This window comes from Triturus cristatus, chromosome 7 (assembly GCF_964204655.1).
Source record: "Triturus cristatus chromosome 7, aTriCri1.1, whole genome shotgun sequence".
In the NCBI taxonomy this organism is placed as follows: Eukaryota; Metazoa; Chordata; class Amphibia; order Caudata; family Salamandridae; genus Triturus; species Triturus cristatus.
The window spans coordinates 1,840,173,207-1,840,194,434 of record NC_140590.1 but is presented as its reverse complement, the minus strand read 5'-3'; positions in this window follow the sequence as shown (position 1 = coordinate 1,840,194,434).

Below are 21,228 nucleotides of genomic sequence, written 5' to 3'. Positions count from 1 at the left end.
CAGAACAAGTACCATATGTGTGCTAGGCTGGGATTACAAACATGCACTGTGCTGAAAAGGGACAATGTCTCCATGAAGGCATTTCAACATACTCAATACACAAGTACAGTTACTAGCAAGGATGGCACAGACAATGCAGCTGGAGACATTGCTGAGCAGGCATGGCCAGAGTTGAAGGGATCCATCACCAACAAAGGAAATATAGACACAGGTCAACACAACAATTGTGCAACGCTCTGCAGGGAAGATGTCAGGTGCCACAGAGGAAGGAACACTCCTAGGGACAATGTCTCCAAAGACAAGGAGCATACACGACCAAAGATTCTTTCCAGAGACCTTGTGAGGGCACGCAGATACCAGGTTCCACACCATGAGATGCAGACTACAACAATTTCCATGAAACACAACACATTCCCACAACCCCAACTCCTGGAGCCTCAGCATCAACATCAATACATGAAATGCAAGACTTTTCTAAACGAAAAATAAAATGCTTTATTCAGCGTGAAATATAAGATGTAGAAAACACAAAGATGTCCAAAGGCCAATGGCCAGCACAGTACATTAGTCCTGGGGGACACACATTGCCATGCGTCTCCCCGAGCTTGCAAGACTCTGGTTGGTCGACTGGGGGGGGGGCATCATGTGGGGAAGGACCAGACACCGCAGGGACAGGAGGGGGAAGGGTAGGTGTGGTGGGTACAGGGACAGACGACTCCACCACAGGGGGTGGGGCAGCGCCAAAGGTGGAGGCGAGTTCGGCGCTGCACACTTCTGCCAGTTCTTCTAGCGACTCCCCTGCACCCAGAGAAACAACAGGCCCCAAGGAGGGGGGGGGAAGGGGGGATGGGTTGCAGCACTACTGGGGGAGGTGGTGGACAGGCTTGGGGACTTAACTCCCCTACCCGTGGAGTGCCTTGACCATTTGCGTCCAGGTGAACTAGTGGGGCTGAGGCCCAGCCCAGCGAAGTAGGCCTCCTTCTCCGAATCTGGGGCAGGGGAGCCAAGGGGCGTGACATCGGAGGGACTGGGGAATGAGTCATGTGGACGAGAACTGTGGCTGCGTGCCTGCCTGTGTGCCCCAGACCCAGTGGGTGTGCCTGCTACCCCCTGAGTGTGCGTGTCAGGAGGTGTGTGCTTGCCCTTATGTGGTGGTGTGCTGCTCCTGTATGGTGGGGTGCGTGTGTGTGGATGTCTGGGTGTGTTTGGGACAGGCATGGGTGTTGGACTTGTGGATGGGCCAGGGGTAGGGGGGGAGGCAGCGCTGCAGGTGACTCGCTACTGCCGTCAGTGACGAGTCCAGGGACCTCAGCAACATCCGTTGGTCAGACATCGCTGATGACATGCCCTCCATGTACGACACCATCTGAGTCAGCAGTCTGGTGTGGCCATGGAGGACAGTCAGGATCAATGTCTGCCCAACTTGCAACTGCCGCTGAATGTCCACAGACTCGGCAGTGAGGGCAGCAGGGGGGACAGGGGCAGGGGGTGCGGTGCCTGGCACGAAGGAGACACGGTGTGGCCTAGCACAGACAGAAGGGACCCGAGCAAGTGGGAGGGTGGTGATGGGAATGGAGGGGGCGGCGATAGATGTACTGCTGCTTTCAGCTGTGGGAGCAGCCTCCGCCCCCTCTGGGAGCTCAGCCTCAGACCCGTCTGCCTCGTAGTCTGTGTTGGTACTGGGCAGGTCCTCCGCCTCACTCCCCTCGCCCTCCATGCCACTAGATTCCACCGACTTCACAGCAGTGGGGGCACCACTGCTCGATCCCTCCTCCACGTCCGTGCCGGTGTCTCCCTCGGTGTCCTCCGATGATGCTGTGGGCAAGGTGAAGAGACAGAAAAAATCAATCACCTGTATGCATCTGACACATGATTCCAAACAAAATAGGCAACAGTGCATATCAGGAAAGGCATCATGAGTAACATCTAGGATACTCCCCACATATGTAAGCCCTGCACTCCCCGGTTGGTTGATGCACCATACCACTTGCAAACAATGAAAATTAGGACACAACAGCTAAAAACTTGAAATCCCAAGATCATGAGAAGCTAGTGTCTGGGATCAGTTGAGCACAGCAAGACTATGAAGGCATGCCACCTCTTGTTCACTGGGAAACAAACAGTATTGTCGCACCCAAGGCCAAATACCACATGCCAATGCAGAAGGTGTCCCCACACTCAGAGACCTGTGAGTACTTTTGACACCCCAAAGAAATACATTGTGACTCCTGGAGAATCACAACCCTTTACAAAATGAACATGTCTAGCATGTGTGAATGTGGCACTCTGTGAACACAACAAACATGTGTCATTATAGCAGAAGTCACACAAGGAGGTGCACAACAAACTACATGTACACAGTCATTGTCTGAGCTGACAGACTAATTCAAATCAGCCACTGTTAGGAAGAAATGGCATAGCAGTAAGTACATATACATGGCACCAGGGTGGCTGGATGACTTGACACTCATAAGTTGGTATCAGCAACAACCAAGGACTAACCCAAATGCTAGCACACTGTGGGAACATGTATATGTATGAACTCCAAACAAGTGTTGTCCAAACTGTGCCTTACTTTCAAATGTGCCAGCGTGTCGTCCCTGGAAAGTGTAAAGGTGGTGTCTTGTGCACTTCCTTGGGAGACATCTGTCATGCAGGCACATCGTTGTCCTTCACAACCAAACAACAAGGTCAAGCATATGAAACATTGAGACATGTTGACAGGTGTAGTGAGTGTCAATGGACATTTTCCCAGAGTAACAACTTGAATAATGTCATTTGTCACATGGCTATCCGTCACCTGATCACACAGTTGGCTACACGTATGACCTACTGACTGTCATCTGGAGTGGCACACATGTCCACACCCAGGACAATGCATAAGCTAATGGGCCTGCAATTGTTTAGCAAAAAAGCCTAGCTGTACTGTGGGTTCCCCCTCATGGCAAGCCAGAATGTACCCACAGATGTCAGCACACAAAGTCACAACTGTATAGCATCTGAACCACACACAGGTGCCAAAAATGTCCAAGCAGGATACATGATTGCCAAGAACTGACACAGTCAATGAAGCACCAACAGCAAGCACAGGCCAACATCACGGGGGCTCTGCACGATGACGTTCTGTACTGTGAATCATCACACACAAGTCAGAACTGGCAATGAAACATCAGCGTTGAACATGTACGCCCCTCCCGCGCACACCCACCCATACCTGAGTCAATGTGACTGATACCAATCAAGAAGTGTAAGCTCTTATTCAGGGTTACAATAACTGTGCTTGAAAACTAGCTTCATTAACACGACATCTCCTTGTAGGGCTGGCAAAACATATTGGTCACAAACAAACATCAACAGATTCTTGTGAATAGCCACACAGGCACTGCCCAGTGTGAGTATGCACAAGCAAACTGCTGTATCCCTGTCCAGTGGGCAAATGTATCACACATGTGAAAAATACTACCTAGGCCAGGGAACAATGCCACAGAGGCAGAGCCATAATGAACCCACAGTGAATGTGCACAGTGTTGGATGACACACATGAGTAGGAGGGCAGGCTGTGACAGGGGACTGTAGTGTGCACACTGCTCCATGGTCCTGGAATGACCTGACTGTTACAGGAGCAACCGACCCGCCACTATGCACATATCCCACTCATGCACATCATGTCTGAGGCCACAACATTGGTAATGCATGCAGCAAGTCTGTTAATTGGAAGCCTCACACTCCTATGTTGGGACTCAGCATCAGTGGCAACAAATATGCACCCCTAATGACTGTACAGGACAGGGCACAGGCAGACCACCCCCACACATGATGCCGAAAGCAGTGTGCACCTTGATAAACTGGCAGCCTACATGACCATGTGCAATAGTGATCACACACAGACCAGGTAACACATGTCAAGGAGGGGAAGGGAGGAAGAACAGCACAGGTTGACTGTGGGGGAACAGGATATGCACTGCACATATATACTCTGGAAGTGTCTCCAGGCGACTGAGCTGCAACAAAACACACATGTACCTACCCCCTTCCTGCTGCTGTAACTCCTGTATCCGCCTATCCAGGTCAGGGAAGACCACCGCCAGGACGCGCCGCATCTGGTGGGTCAGGCGCCGGTGCCCGCCATGCTTGCGAGGAGCCTCCTCCTTCAGCATGACCCGGGCGATCCTCCGGGTCCAGCACCGGATGTCCTGCCATCTCTTCCTCACTTGTGGCAGGTGCCGACTGTGACCCTCCACCAATTGCACGGCCTTGACGGCGTCCTTCCAGATCTTCCCCTTGTGGTAGGGGGATACCTGTGTGGATGACAAAGTGGGACCACATCACTACACCTGCACCATGTCACAGAGACACACAGTTGAACATCTTAGATTTGTAGAACAGGGCATAGTATGCTGGCAAGTAATAGCACCTTAGTCATAGGGACTTTTTCCACTGGGGACCCAGCAATGCACTACATGGCATAGTAAGTACACAGGGGGCATGAGGGGTGCAAAAAAATCCCTGATCATGGCACACACTGTGCATCCCAAGCAACATAAGGCTGATGTACAGCACCGCTAAGCGGTCACATGCCCTAGGCCACTGACGCAACCTCAGCAGAGTACACTGACACACACAGGCACAGATCAATCACCTGCCATTGGCAACAGCGGATACAAACCTCACTCTGCACATGTGCCACTTGCCAGGGGGGTGTCACAGGTGTGGGGCTAGCTCAGCAAGTCAGACACACAGCACGGCTTACTTCTCACATCAGATGGGTAGAGCAGTTGCCTCCTCCATGCAGCTGTGGTGCAACACTCCACATAGACACTCACCCACATGACAAGGAACATTCACACACATCAATGTCCAGGGGGCGTACACATCATTTGGACACTCTCACCACTCTCACCACAGCTCCACTCAACTCACACACATCTGTGGGTGCAGTCACCTGTCACACCGGGGTGACCACTGAATCACTGCAGGACAATAGAACAAGAATGCCCAAGAGGATTAGCCAGACTGAATGTGCCATGCACTATGCAGTGAATGTCACAGTAAGCACAATGCAAGTGAAGGGTGCACACATGAACTACATCAAGGCCTGCATGAGAGACATAAGCCATCCACCCCCCCCCCCCCCCCGGGACCCACTCAAAACAACATTGCATGTCTGTTACACCTGGACACAATGCCAGAAGTGACAGACACAAAAAAGGTGCACAGGCAAAGGTTGTGGAGTCAGCACTCACCTGCTCCCCTGGTCGACCATACAGCATGGGGTACCGTGGGAGGATCACATCCAGCAGGGCCTCTTTTTCCTCCTGTGTGAAAGGCTGGGCCCTCTCCACGGTCCTTGACATGGTTCCAGAGGGAGACGATACAGCAGCAGTTGTTTCGACTGAGATGATGTGCAGGCAAGTGCCCTCTCATGGGTTCTGCCTGCCTTATATCTGCCTTGCTGGCCTATTTCATTTACAGGAGTACAGAGTGATTGGTCAGACTCATTGGCATCCTACGTTTCCTCCAATCCCTTTAAACATACACCAGTGACAGCCTTTGCATCTTTCGATTTTGCAGGATCATGTCAAGTCAGCAACCACATTGCAACAATGTTAAATGTGGCCAACTGATTTTTCCTGATCACATGATGTAAAATTTTGATCTTGAAACTCGGTATCCATGACAACCAGCATGCATTTAGGCCCTAATACTTGTCCCTCATGTGTCCCCATTATAATTCTTGACTCCCCACACACGTACGGCGCTTTTCACACGTACCCCTAGGGTACCATCACTACAGTGATACGGGCCGTACTCACACATGTACGGCCCGTACACGCGTGAGTACAGGCCGTACTCACTATGGCCTACGGTTACACAACTATAGTGTACGGCCCGTACTCACGCGTGTCCGACACGTACAAGCGTGAGTACGGGCCGTACTCACTATGGCCTACGGTTACACAACTATAGTATACGGCCCGTACTCACGTGTGTCCGGCACGTACACGCGTGAGTACGGGCCGTACACACTATAGTTGTGTAACTGTAGGCCATAGTGAGTACGGTCCGCACACACGCGTGTCCGGCACGTACACGTGTGAGTACGGGTCGTACTCACTATGGCCTACGGTTACACAACTATAGTGTACGGCCCGTACTCACCCGTGTACGGACCATACATGTGTGAGTACGGGCCCTACACACGCCCTCAGAGCATGTGTACTGCGTTTCACAGCTTACACAGGTGAGAGGAGGCGCACACGAAAGGAATGGAGGTGTCAGACTCGCACAAGGCTGTACATCAAGTCATTGTCAGTGCAGTCCTTCATGTGCAGGGCCTAGGTGTGTCAGGCAGTGATGTGGCACATGTCTCCTCATGTTGTGGCACAATAGATGTGTGATGAGCTGTTTACACATGTCATGTGTGATGGGGCACTACGTGGCACACTTCCCCTTCACACTTTGCACATGTATGCATGTGCGACACACGTGTCAAGCACTGCATCACTGGTATGGCACAGTCAGAAACACCCGCAACTGTCCCCTGATGGCAGGTACACGGATAATTACACCTCACATGTGACTCCCAGTGTGCCACGAGGTGACTATGTCATGTGTGTGTCATGTGTTCCCATGAGCTTTCCGTTGGTGTTCCGTCAACCCCATCTGCTGTTGCAGCTTCCAACATGTGTATGTGTGCATTTGTGCATGACACACATATACGCACACCATGCCACATGTGGACTCACACGTTACATGTGTCATGATGGTTCGAAGATGACTTCCTGACATGAGGCAATATCGGCGTTGTATCAATGTCTGTGACATCAGTTTTTCACATGGACCCCTTAATGGAAATGTGTCATCTGTCCATTTCAAGATAACATGTGACCTGTGCGTCTAGACTACTGCCAGCTGTCTGTATGAGATGACATCCTTCTAATGCTGATATGTGGATGTCTGTCACTCATGTAATGTGTCTGGCTTGTCACTTACACTGGCCAACAGCTATTTCATGGCATGTCACGTCAACATTGCCATGCAACTATTGTGGCTTGGTCTTCGTACGAGTATCACCTGGCTGGCCCACATGTACTGGGTGTATTGCACAGCACAGACTCTGTATTAAGCAGATGTGTATTAGCTGTTGAACATGTGCTCACCTCAGTGACATTGGTGTGGTAATGTACTCACTCTTCGTTATTCCTTCCAAATCTCTGCAGGGCACCGCCTCTCCCCAGACGAATGCCAGACCTGGATGCCATGCGTGAACATGACTGCATACGCAGATACCGATTCTCGCAAGAGTTGATAGAGGACTTGACCCGCCGGCTTGCACCACACCTCCAACCACAACACAGGTATCCTATAGCTCTGACCCCCAAGGTGAAGGTGATGGCAGCCCTACTTTTTTTGCCACCGGCACGTTTCAATTGACCATAGCTGATGTCGGTGGCATGTCCCAGACTATGTTCAGCCGTGTCCTGCATGATGTTATAGAAGCCATGTTGTTGCACCTGGATGAATTCATCCATTTACCCACTCATGAGCAGTTGACAGGTGTCAAGGGTGAGTTCTATGCCCTGGGAGGGATGCCTCATGTAATTGGGGCCATTGATGGGACACATGTGGCTTTGGCACCACCACAGGCACAGGAGGTAGCCTATAGAAACAGAAAACATTACCACTCCATTAATGCCCTTGTGGTGTGTCTTGCTAACATGCTGATTTCCCATGTCTGTGCACGTTTTCCAGGGTCCGCACACGATGCATACAACATGAGGCATAGCAGGGTGCCAGAAATGATGCTGCAGCTGCACGCGGAACGAGCATGTCTTGTTGGTGGGTATACTCTGTTAGTCCTCTGTTCAGCACTATCTTTGTATCTTACGGCATCTCCTGACCCACTTCTTCACATGATGTTTCCATGTAGGGGACTCTGGCTATCCCAACATGCCATGGCTGATGACGCCTCTCCGCAACCCCAGAACAGCTGCAGAACACCGGTACAACGACACCCATGGGCAGACGAGGCGCGTGATTGAGAGGACGTTTGGACTCCTGAAGAGCAGATTCCAGTGCCTCCACAAGACCGGCGGCGCCCTCCCATATGCCCCGGTGAAGGTCTGCAAAATCTTCATTGTGTGCTGCATGCTGCACAACATGGCAGTGGAGAAGGCCGTGCCACTCATCCTTGATCCGGATGAGCAGGATAATCCACCCGTGGAGGATGAAGGGCTCGGGCATGGGGCAAGTGAGGATGAGGATGAGGATGAGGACATCCGGAGTCATCTTATCCGCAACTTCTTCTCATGATGGTGAGTCCCTGTGTCTGAGTGTGCACGCTTTGAGCCTTGTGTGGCATGTGTTGCAATGTGTGTGTCGAGCTGACTGTATGCTAAGTGACTTGGAGGTGTGTTCTGATGTGTCATTCAAGCCATGATGTCATTCCACACATATTAGCTGGGACACTAAATTTGTGAAGGCCATGGTGACAACATCATTCCTGTAGAGTACATGTACATGTCTGCGGATTAGTAGCTCTTCGCTGAATTGTTGAGTGTCTGTCCTCCCCAGGTTCTTGCGGCTGTCGTCTGCTCATGTCATCATTGCCCTCCTGCGATTTCTCATGAGTATTGCAACGTGTGCTGGATCAGAGTTACCTGCACAGATATGGTGAAAAGTCATTTTGGGTAAGGAGTGCAGCAAGGCATTTTGTGGGTGGTACGTGTTTGTGATATGTGGGGACCGCTCCTGTGCATGTTTTGTTACCATGCATTCATGTCGACTCACCATGGGCCACATGACGTGTTGCATGGCTCCCATGAATTGATGGTCACCCTTCCTGACAGTCATCTGTAATGGTGTGTGGATTCTGATGAAGGCATCAATGTGTGTATAACGTCTCCAAGGAACATACGGGATGCTGATGGTGGACATAGTGTGGGACATCCCCATATGAGGCTCAATGGGGAATTGTAGACTCTCCTTGTGCAGCAAGGGGTGTGAGGCTCAACCCCTTCACTTGTGTGCCAGCTCAGTAGGATTTACACATCTGTGTGTTGAAGGGGGTGTCCAGTGTAGGTCACACATGGTCAGCCAAATGACCTGTGAGTCTGTTCCAATTGATGGATTCCCTTAGTGTGAGGCTGAGTAATAAAGGTGTTTGTCACACTCCAAGGTGCCTCATCTCTGTCAATGCAGGTCTCTTGCCACTTTGCAGGCGGCATATCTGGCATAGTTGTGGAAGATTATGCATAGGAGTCCATGTGTAGTTTAGCAACATGCATGCATTTGCTCATGGGTTAGGCTCCCTATTGGGCATGAAGTACATGGTCGTGTATGTTTTTTGGCATGTTGGTCCGCACAATGGGCCACCAACAGCTGCTGAGGGTGTGTCTCCTGTGCGCAGGTCGGCCTTCGGTTTCCTGATCCGGTGTCATGCTTCTTTGGTGATTGTGCATGCATTGTGTCTGGGTGTGCCATGTGACACTCGACACTCCTTACTTTACACACGCGCCTGTTGCAGTTGTCCTTCTGACATCCTAGTCTATGGGTGCAAATTCTGTCATTTTGCAAGGAGATGCCGCCTGCTGCTGCGGGCCCTGCAGCAAGGGCCAACAGAGTATCCAGATTTGGCAACACACACGCCTCCAGGATGCTCCTCACTTCCTCCCTCCACCCATTCATTTTGCTGTCCTCAGCTTGTCTATGCCACTGTTGCCACCACGCGGTGCCAAAGGCTGGACCATCAGCACATGCAAGGTGCACATTGCACCACCATCCTGTCCTTGCATTACCCACATCACACTACAGTCTGATGTATCAGCCACACTCCGAGCTATGTCCATGCGCACATCTAACGCCTGCTGTCAGACATACCCTGGGCCCACACACAACACCTTTGCATGCTGAGTGTGAAACTCCAACGGCCTACACTGCGCCTTCCAAGCCCTGTCACACCAACCAGGTCATATCCCTAATACTCCCCACCGGCTCTGTAGCCCAGCAAGGGCATGGGAGTGGGACTCGAGGCTTCAGCATGTAGTATGGTGTCATCGTCTGGGACATGGCACAGGTATCATCTCTCAGCATGTCAATCTACAGAGTGTCCAGGACCCCCCTCTCCACCATCACATGCGCACAGCACCTCATCATCAGCTTGTATGCCATTGACAGCCAGGTGCTCCTCACCCTCAACAAAGACACAGACATTGGCAGTTCCATCATTCCAGTATGCATGAGATCCATTGATGAATGGCTGCACACGAGCCACCTGAGGCTGGACTTGTGCAGGACTGAGCTGAACATCTGAGGATTGTCCCCTTCCAGCTGGGTCAAGTGCCTGTTTCCCACCCGCAAGAGCCCTGCACAAGCACCCAGTGGCCACACACACAAGATGGTGTGCATCATGTTTTGCTCGCTCACATTTGCCATGCTAGTCCACAGCATCTGTACCTCATGCTGCAATGCCCTCTGCATTATGCACATGATCCACAGATAGAACCACTCCAAGAAAAGACAGACCATCCCCCAGGTCCATGACAACATCCGTGTCAAATACTGCCCTGCCCTCTACGGAGCAAGTACATCCAAACTCCCAGGAAACTTGTCCACGTCCAGGGGGCATCTGCACACCTCACATTCTACCCCCTGTGCCCCAGCCACCTCACCGTCCACCATGGATAGGTGCAATGGATCACTGCTGCAGGGTGAGCTCCACACTCCCCACCCACACTCAGGAGGCCATCCACAACCCCGACCCCAACCAACCTTTTACGTCTGTCATCCTAGATCCCGTTGGGCCATCTCCGTGCATCCAACCTTGCCCTGGCCACCGTTCTTCACATCCACCGTACTCCAGCATAGAGGACATTGTTCTCCCACCTGGCCACACATACCTGGGACTCCCTCCCCAGGAACCTCCACATGAGCCATGACCTCTACGCTTTGATGATGATCTCCCAAATAGGTCTCTCCGCACAGTTTAGCAAGCCACCCCTCAGCAGCCAGAGGCCATCACAGGTGAGTGTTGTGCTCCATGCCTACATTGAATGATACCTTGTGACCCATGTGTGTCCTGTACCAGACTCTGATCCCAGGGTATGGATGGCTGGAGTTGGTTCAACACTCAGCCATAGTTTGACATTTCCACACACATATGTCGTTGAATGATGCAAAATGACAAGAACGTCTCATGTCCAAGGTGAAATATTTATTTACGGTGGGGTAAGTGGTTTGGTAGATGCAATTGGGTGCTGTACCGGGGGAATAGAATCCAAAGTTCACAGGGGGAGATGTTATCCTTGGCATTGGAAGTCATCAGAGTCCAGACCACAGTGTTGGTCATCATTGGTCAGACTGTGACCAGCAAGTCCATGTGGCAGAGAATGTGATTGGATGAGGTGCTGCTGTTGCGCCAGAGGGCCAGGTGCCAGGCCAGGTGACCTGGGAGATGGGGATGGTCCACTGACTCTCACGGTCTTTTCCGTGGACGACCCACCTTCCTCCGGGGACCCTCAGATGCAGGCCTTGACGATGCTGGGGACGCTCCGTCAGATGAATCCTCCTCCTCCTCCCTCCCTGTGTCTGGTGCTGGTCTACACCTGGTGGCACAGGGAGGGTTTGCCAGGCTTTGGGAGATCTGACTGAGTGATTGGCTCACGTCCCTGTGCACCGCTAGGAGCTCAGCCAGTCTTGCCTCCATCCATCCTTGGTGTTGTTGATGACTGGCATGATGCTCGACCTGCAGGTTCTTAAGCTCATCGAGGGTCCCCTGCATCTCGGAGAGTCTTGACACGACCTGGTTGATGCCTCTGGTGTCACGCCGGTATGAGTCCAGGATGTTACTTATGTGTAACATACCAGGGTCCTGAGCTGGCTGGTCAGGTTCGCACCTCCGCCTGCCTCCACTCCCACCACCCCTGCCCACTTGAGCCTGGCCTGCCCTTGTGGGCACATCGGGTCTACGGGACCCCTGGGGGTTGGCATTTGCAGGGTTGCCTGCCTCCTCCTGGGTGCCCGCAGAACCTTGTCCCTCCTGGTCAGACTGGCTCTGTTGTTCAGTGTGAGCAGGGCTCCCGGGTGTGTCCTGGGATATGGCAGGAATGGGGGTGGTGGTTGGCACAGATGTACCTGACGCAGGTGCTGCAGGGGCTTGTGCACCAGAGGGTCCAGGTTGGTCGGGGTCATCCACGGAGTGGTGAGAGTCGTCGCTGCTGGTGAGATCATCTTCACGCGGTACCTGGGACTGAGATTCTTCCCCCCCAGTGTTGGGGGGAGATCGACGACGTTGCCCAGTGTGTGAGAGAGAGACAATGTCAATGGTGTTTCATGCGACATCTATGTTTCATACATATTCAAGTTGACACATTTCCTCCAGGTAGTTGGATGTGCCTAGCATTCCTCTCAATGTCCACTTGGGGATGGGTATGTTGCGGGGGACAGATTGGGATGTTCTCCTGAGTGTTTGACCTGTAGATTGTTTGCTCTGATGCTTATTTGGCTCTGGATCGGTCTTGTTGTGTCATATGTCCATTGTGGGAGTGTGTAAATCCGTTGCCTGCCCCGGGTGTGTGTGCTTGTGTTAGGGGGGGTTGTGACCGGGCCTGGTTTTGTGTGTAGTGTGAGTTGTCATTGGGTCTCCCAGGTGATGTGTGTGTCTCCTCATGGTACATGCTGGCATGACAGTGAGTGTGTGTTCCTGTGCTAGATACCTGTGCTTATGGAGTTGGTGTTTGAGTGTACAGTGGTCCCAGGAGGGCCTTGTGCTGCATACAGCAGGGCCAAGGGTCATCTACCTTGTCAGTACTTTGCCAGTCCCTGTGCATTGTACATGGTTATGTATCTATGCCATATGGGCTGAAGGCATTGGTGTCTGCGTCTCATTTTCACAATGTGTTGTGTGGGGCCCACCCTCCCAGCCTCCTGGACCTCCAGTCTTGTGTGTGTGGTTGTCGTCGGCTTGGACATGGCCTTGCCTTGATTTGTGAAGGGTGCATGGAGAAGTTAGTGGCATGAGCGTGGTTTTTGAGTGTGGTTGTTTGCGGTGAGTGTTTGGGGGAAGTTGCGTGCATTTGGTGTATATGTGGTGTGGAGTCGGACCCCATTGCCCCCATGTTACGTAAGTTGTTTGTGTACTCACCAGGCTCTGCGACTCCTTCGACTCCTTGTACTCCCACCGGCGGTAGCAGGGCCATCACCTTCTCCTCCCAGGGATGGTAGTGTACGGTTCTGCGGGGCGGCCCACCTCCAGTGATTTTAGTCTGGGCATATTCTTCATTCATTTTCCTCTTGACCGTCCTGCGCAGATCGTACCACCTGGCTTGGCATTCATGCCTGGTCCTTCGGATGGGCGCAACAGCATTGACCTTGTCGACGATCCTCTGCCACATGGCAGATTTTGCAGCTATGCTGGTCTGTCTGACCAATGTTCCAAAGAGCTGTGGCTCGACTCTGATGACTTCGTTGACAAGGAGGTCCAGCTCCGCCGTAGTGAACTTTGGATTCTTGTCTGTGGGCATGGTGTGGGGTGTGGGTGTGGGTGTGGATGGTTGTGGGTGTGTGGGTGTGAATGTGAGGGTGTGGGTGTGAATGTGAAGAGGGGGATGTTTGTGGAGGAGGTTGTGTGAAGCTGTGTGAGTGAAGGTGTAGTGGAGGTATGAGTGGTATGGAGTGGTTTCTATGTGGAGTTGTTTCTCAGTGGGGTCTGGCAGCAGTGGGTCTGTTGCAAAGGCTCATGGGTTGTGTGTGTGGGCCCTTTTTATTGGTCCTTTTTAGGGTGTGGCTGTGTTTGAATTTTGGTGGGTGTGTTATAAGTGGTGGTTGTAATATGGGGCCTCTGTTTGCCTGTGTGGATGTGCCAGGTCAGTCATGGAGATGTATTGTAGACGTGTTTTGTGGTGTTGTGCGAGTCGAATTGACCCTCCTTGTGCTGTTTTACAGTGTACTGGTTCTGTAAGAGTCATTTTCGCGTAGGGACGATCCGTACATACGCGATGCTGGGTGAGGGTGCTGGGGTACGGTGTTGGAGTGCGGCGCGTACATGTGGTGGGGGGTCGGTGCATACATGTGCGGCCCTGGGGTACGGCGCGTACATGCGGAGGTACGGCACGTACATGGGGGGGTAAGGAGCGTACATGCGGTGGGGGTACGGTGCGTACACGTGCGGCCCAGGGGTACGGCGCGTACATGCGGAGGTGCGGCGCGTACATGGGGGATAAGGCATGTACTTGCGGTAGGGGTATGGTGCTTACACATGCGGCCAAGGGGTATGGCGCGTACATGCGGAGGTGCGGCGCGTACATGGGGGGTAAGGCGCGTACATGCGGTGGGGGTACGGTGCGTACACGTGCAGCCCAGTGGTATGGCGCATACATGCGGAGGTACAGCGCGTACAGTGCGTACACGTGCGACCCAGGGGTACGGCGCGTACATGCGGCGGTACGGTGCGTACATGGGGGGGTACGGTGCGTACACGTGCGACCCTGGGGTACGGCGCATACATGCGGGGGTGCTGCGCCTACAAGGGGGGGTACGGTGCGTACATGGGGGGTACAGCGCGTACATGGGGGTACGGTGCGTACAGTTGCAGGGCTGGGGTACAGTGCGGACAGGGTGGTGTATGGTGCTGACATATTTGGGGGTGGGGGAGCTGTACGCCTCGTACACGGACATGATTTTACCCGTGTACATGTGTGCTACTGCGTTGGCTCCGTACGGGACTTTTTACGTGCCATTGTGTATTCGGACGGACGGTCGGGATCGTACTTGCGCGCTCGGACTTATGTTTTACGATTTGTACGTAACAATGTCCGGATCACTCTCGAACACTTTTCCCGACGATATTCGGACGTGACCACTTTCCGACCCACTCTCGTACACTTTTCCCGACGCTATTCGTAGATATTTTTCACGAACGAATCGTTTGTACGGTGCTTCTACGACTCGTACATAAAAAAATATGGATACGGGTCGTACGCAAAATATTTTTACCGGATCGGAATCGGCACCTAAATATATTAAACATATAAATAACACATATTATACTATTGAATAAATATAACAAAAACCTACAAATAATATATAAAATAAATTAATATATACATTTACAAACAATAATTATTTAAAAGTAGCAAATATTAACAAACCAAAAACTTAATTAAAACATAAATGTATTTAGTTTATTTCCTACCCTATAACACCACACCAATAACAAAACACTTCAACATGTTTTATTACATTTATTTCCATAATGAACATAATTAATAATCAATTAAAAAATTTGATTAATAAAAAAACATTAATTGACTACACATGCTTTAACACTATAATATCCACATCATACACCTAAATTAAACTATGAAATAATAAAACACAATTACGTATTATTTTTAAAAGTAAAACTATTACTATCAACAACAAATAATTAAATATTAAAAAATGTATTTAATACCCACCTTCTACCCATTTAAAAGTAAAATCAACACACACAAAAATAAACAATTACACAAAATAAATATCCAATAATTAACATTAATTAACAACTATATAATAATTAATAAAACACAAAATACTCACCACCCTTTACTTTTATAACAACACAACACACACCTAAAATTAATTGCACTATTACCATAATTAATTACTAATTAATTAATTGCAATAATTAACAACTAATTATTAATTGATCAATTAAAAATAAATTACTTCCCACCCATCCCACCCTTCCCACCTATAACCACAACACACACCTAAAATTAATTACACAATTACCATAATGAATTACCAATTAACTAATTAAAATCAATTAACAACCAATTACTAATTAATTAAAAATAAATTACTTTACCCATTTAACACTATAACATCTCAATTAAATGAATAATAAATAAATAAAAAATATTCAATACATTTAATATAATTAACTTACTTCCCACTCTATTCCCCTATAAACCTACAACCCGCTACGGAACTAAAAATGTAAAATTAAAAAATATATATTAATAATTACACAAAATCTTAAATTAATGTTATATAATTAGATTGTTTCCCACCCTATTCCACTATAACCCACAACCCGCTTCGGAACTAAAAATGCAAAAATCATATAAAAATTGATTAATAACTACTAAAAATTTAACACATATATTAAAAATACAAACACATCTTCAAAAAAACAAACATCACATACATATAAAATATATACTAAAATACATAACATTAATAAAAAAAATCAATACTTTTAATGACTACATTTTTGCACTTAAATATTTTTCACATCGATATTACTTACCTAAATTCGATATTCTTGACCATGAGAATTTGTCTGTCGATATTTCTGACCCACAATATTTTTAACTTGATATTTGTGTAAAACTATATTTTTGATTCTATATTCTGTCTCTGCACCCTTTAGTGGTTCACCCTGATGTTGATTGTTGCTGTTGCTTGAGAAAGGCTCACATCCCCTTCAACCAACAACCCAATTTCTCACAGCACGCAATGTAGAGAAGGCTGTAGGGGTTGGGCCATTGCGTTGTGAGCACGGGTAGACAGGAAAGAATCCCTGACCAGAAACATTTGCAGTTCAAGGCAAGAAGTGCCTGGCCACGGGGGTGGCAAAGGAAAGAACGAACACAGAGGGAATAACAGTAAGTTAAAGTGTCTTAACATGGAATAAAGTGAAAAAGTTACCTTATAAGGGCATAAGGAAACTACTGAGGGTGCATGCACTGAGGGGTCGATTCCGATTCCGGCCGCAAAACGAACCGACCGACACTGCCCCGGACCGAATACCGACCGACACGGACCAGCGCCGTACGACCCGTGCAGTACGATGCAACGCGAGTGAATTCAAACCGACACGTACGGAATACAAGCTGTACGACTGAGCCGGAGGGAAAATAGTGATCCGGCCGGAAAACCGACGTGATTTTCACTGGCCGACACGAACCCGGAATCAACCCGACCAACCCGTAGCCGTGATGTACGATTAGCGCAGTACGATGCAATGCGTGTAAAACTAGACCGACTCGCACGGAGACCAAGCCGCACGACCGACACTCACAGACAACCCGGCACACAAGCAATAGAGACCGCCGCGCACGACGCTTACCAAACACAGAAGACAGGCAGCGTGAACGAGACAGAGAAGCCCGCACGAGACAACAGCAGCGTCCGTTTCCGTCACATGAACGTCTCCTTCATGCCTACAAAACACAAAGGAAAAAAGACAAAAAAAAGGACCAAACAAGCAATGACTAAGCCAATAAATACCCTAAAAAAATGTATTGGACAATGACACACCCACAACTACAACTATATAAAGGACTACAATCACTACCATCATCCCTTGCAAACAGGAGACACAGCCAGCAGCAAACACCAGTACACAGCAACCACAGACACACTCACAACTCACACATCACACAACTCACACACCATCAGCACCTCACACAAAAGCACACACACATACACCCAGCAAAACCAACACCAACCCACAATCACTTGCACCCTCACACACACACATCCCCACCACCACCACCCATCACTATGCCTCCAAAGAAGAATCCAAAGTTCACAGATAGTGAGTTAGAAGTGCTGGTAGAGGAGATCATCAGAGTAGAGCCACATTTGTTTGGTACATTGGTTCAAAGGACACCCATCTCACAGAAAACCAAGATGTGGGCGAGGATTTTGGACAAGGTGAACGCACAAGCACCAACGTTGCGCACAAAGGACGATATCCAGAACAGGTGGTATGACGTGCTCAGGAGGGACAAGAAACTCATCAAAAAAGATCACGCCTTGAGTCAGCGCACCGGCGGTGGCCCTCCAGCCAAACCATTCTACTTCAGGACCAGGGAGGAGAAGGTGCGGGACATCCTACCACCAGAGAGCGTCCATGGCCTAACAGACATCCCAGAGACTGGTGAGTACACAAACAACATACCCAAGATTGTGTGGCAAGGGGACAGTGAAACTCATGCACCCCAGCAAAGCTACACTAACCAATAGATAATCAACCCAACATGTGTATGCCAGTCACACAAACACAATACCTGCCATCTCATAGTGACTGGGGACTGTGTCATGACATGCACCAACCTACAAACAAATACAGCAAGCCAGTGGCACTAAGCCAAATACACCCAGCCAGACAGTTTGACACCACAAACACACCACCTCACAGTGCAGCTGACTGTCAGGAAGGAATAGTAGGGATGCAGGTGAAGTGAGTGTATCCAAATGCATGATGGTGTTTGTAGTCACAGATAATGCTCCCCCTCCTGATTGGCCCATCAAGACCTCTCTGAAACATGTCCACATCACAGGGAGTGGAATGACTGACAAGATGGCTGACACTGGGTCCTGCTGTGGGGAGCACAAGGCTTTGCTAGGGCATGTGCGCAAATCAGAAGCAGGACACCACTGACTGACACCCCCCCAACACAAACTCCACACAACTCACCGGGTACAATGCATTGACACACACCTCATTGAAATATCAGCAAAAGATACCCCGTACTGGGTGCTGCTGTGTGAAGCACAGGGGCTCACTTGGGACTTGTAGCCAAACAAACACCAGGAATTCACAGTCAGCCATCTTGCCATTGCTGTCACACCCCCTCACAGGGAAGCAGAGTCAAGAGGTAGGAAGCATGGGCATGCAGGGAAGGGGGTGTAGCCAAGAGTATGATGGGACTCGCAGTCACATACAACCTACACCCACCCACATGGCCCAGCAAGATCAACCTGAAACATACTCGCCTCACAGGGAGTGGGAAGGGACCGACAAGATGTCTGACACTGGGCTATGTTGTGGGGAGCGCAAGGCCATGGTGGCAAATGGCCAACAACAAGATCAAACTCTGTCTGTGACAAGCTGGGAAAAAGCAGTGTACAGGCAGGCATCTGTTTGAAAAGTAGAAAATCTCATGTTTGTGAACCAACGATGCATGTAGAAACATAAATCACATTGTGTGTCTCTTCCAAACACAGGTCGTGCTGGGCACCCAGTGCCAAATGACGAGGATACCCAGTCCCAGACTCTGTTGGACACTGAGCTCTCTGGTCTGACTCTCTCACTGTCCTCTTCGGATGACGACGACCAACCTGGCCCCTCCGGTGTGAGCCATCATGCAGCAGCAGCAACATCTGCCCCCCCTGTACCCACGCCCCCTGCATCTGGACCCCGACAGGGCACCCCCACCAACACAGACAGACCAAGGACAATCAACACCCACAGCACAGGGACACAGGACCCCCCGGAAGCAACAGCCAACACCACCAGCAACACCACCCAAGGGGTCCCAGGGTCACCTGTGCGTACCACCGCTGGTCCTGCCCATGTGGAGAGGTGTGCTGGGAGGGGTGGGAGGCACAGGGCACGCCTTGCATAGGGGTCTGGACTGCATGATGACCCCTAACTGGCACGCATCATAGATGCGTACTAGGATAGCACCGGAGGATTTGGCCAGGTAGTGGGGATCCTCAAGGACATCCAACATGAGCAGGTCGCCCACCATGCCCGCATGGAGGCAAAGTGGGATGCCCTAACTGCGGTGCATACTACAATGCCTCCGCCAGATCAACACCAACCTGTCCCCACCCCTCTGTGTGCCCACAACATCTGTCGCAACACCATCTGCCAGTGCCACAGGGAGGGAGGGGGACTCTGGCGGAGAGTCCTCTGCACCGCAGAGGCCTGCACATGAGGATCTCCCCCCGCCCCAGAAGAAGAGGGGTCATCCGAAGAAGGACATGTGAGAGGCAAATGTCCCAGCACATCCCCCAGGGCCTCCAACCCTGTTCTGGACAATATTCTTTGTGCGCAACCCCTTCACCTTGTCCAATCGAACACAACTCGCCCACATGACATGAGGGTTCATGTTGGGCCAATGTAGCAGATGACTGTGGACTTTACTCTGGACATTTCATCTACCAGCACTTCCAACTCCAATGTGAACTTTGGATTCCCAAACCACTGTACAGCACCCACCATCCTGTGCACTTCACTCACACATGTTTGTAAATAATCTCACCAGTACACCATACTTGCCTCTGTTGTGATTCAAACTTGTCATGTTCAGGGCGAAGTCGATCTGCTACACAACACAGTGCATGCCAAATACTGCAACAATGTGACCAACGTAAGGTCAGTCATGGGGATGTGACATATGTGAGGGAGACACACCACTATGGCAACACAAAACATACTCACCATGGCCATGTCACTCATCACACACAATGATGTTGACCTGAAACACATTGGCATGCACAGACACAACACCAAGCACAGTCAGTGGTAACAAGTCCACAGGTGAGGTAAGCAGATGTCACTCAGATGTGGGAAAACAGACAACGCACATAACAAAGCGTAGCACAGGTTCATTATACATCAGCAACACGTTTATTCCACAATAGTTGCACGGTAATTCTACGTAGAAGTGGACACACGCTCACAATGTGTTGGAGAATGGAAGTCCAGGGATGTGTGGTACATCAGTTGATGGGAATTGTCAACTTCCACACTGGTGTTGGCTTCTGGGTGTTGGGGGTCAGTGTTGACCACACAACAGGCAAAGGATCCTGGGAAGGACAGACAATATACAGTCAAAAGCACAGACGAACAGGAGAGAAATGCAATACACATGCACAAAACATGTTCCAAAACACCTACACAAACACTAGTTAGCAGTACTACCCTATTGTGGAGTACACACCACCTGAATGGACACATCACAGCAATTGGCACACAGACACACTCAGACAGCAACAGAGCTGGCTCAACACATTCCTGGCTACCTCCATACATTCACATAACAACCCTGGAAACTCACATTCAGGTGAAGAAGTTGTTGATGAGCTGGGAGCGGACGTCACCATCATCTTCATCATCACTGGCATCTTGGCCCAGGCCGGGATCCTCCACAGGTGCCGGACGTTGGTTGTCGTCATCCTCATCAAGGATGAAAGGCACCTCCTTCCGCACCGGCATGTTGTGTAGCATGCAGTAGACCAGTATTATTTTGCACACCTTTGCAGGCTCATATGGGAGGGCCCCCGAAAGCAGCTTTTCAGGGGGCCGAATGTCCGCTCAATCACCCTCCTGCTCCCACCATGTGCCTCATTGTAGAGCAGCTCGGCTGGTGTCACAGGATTCCTGAGGGGTGTCAGCAACCACGGCATGTTGGGGTATCCGGAGTCACCTACACACACAAATATGAA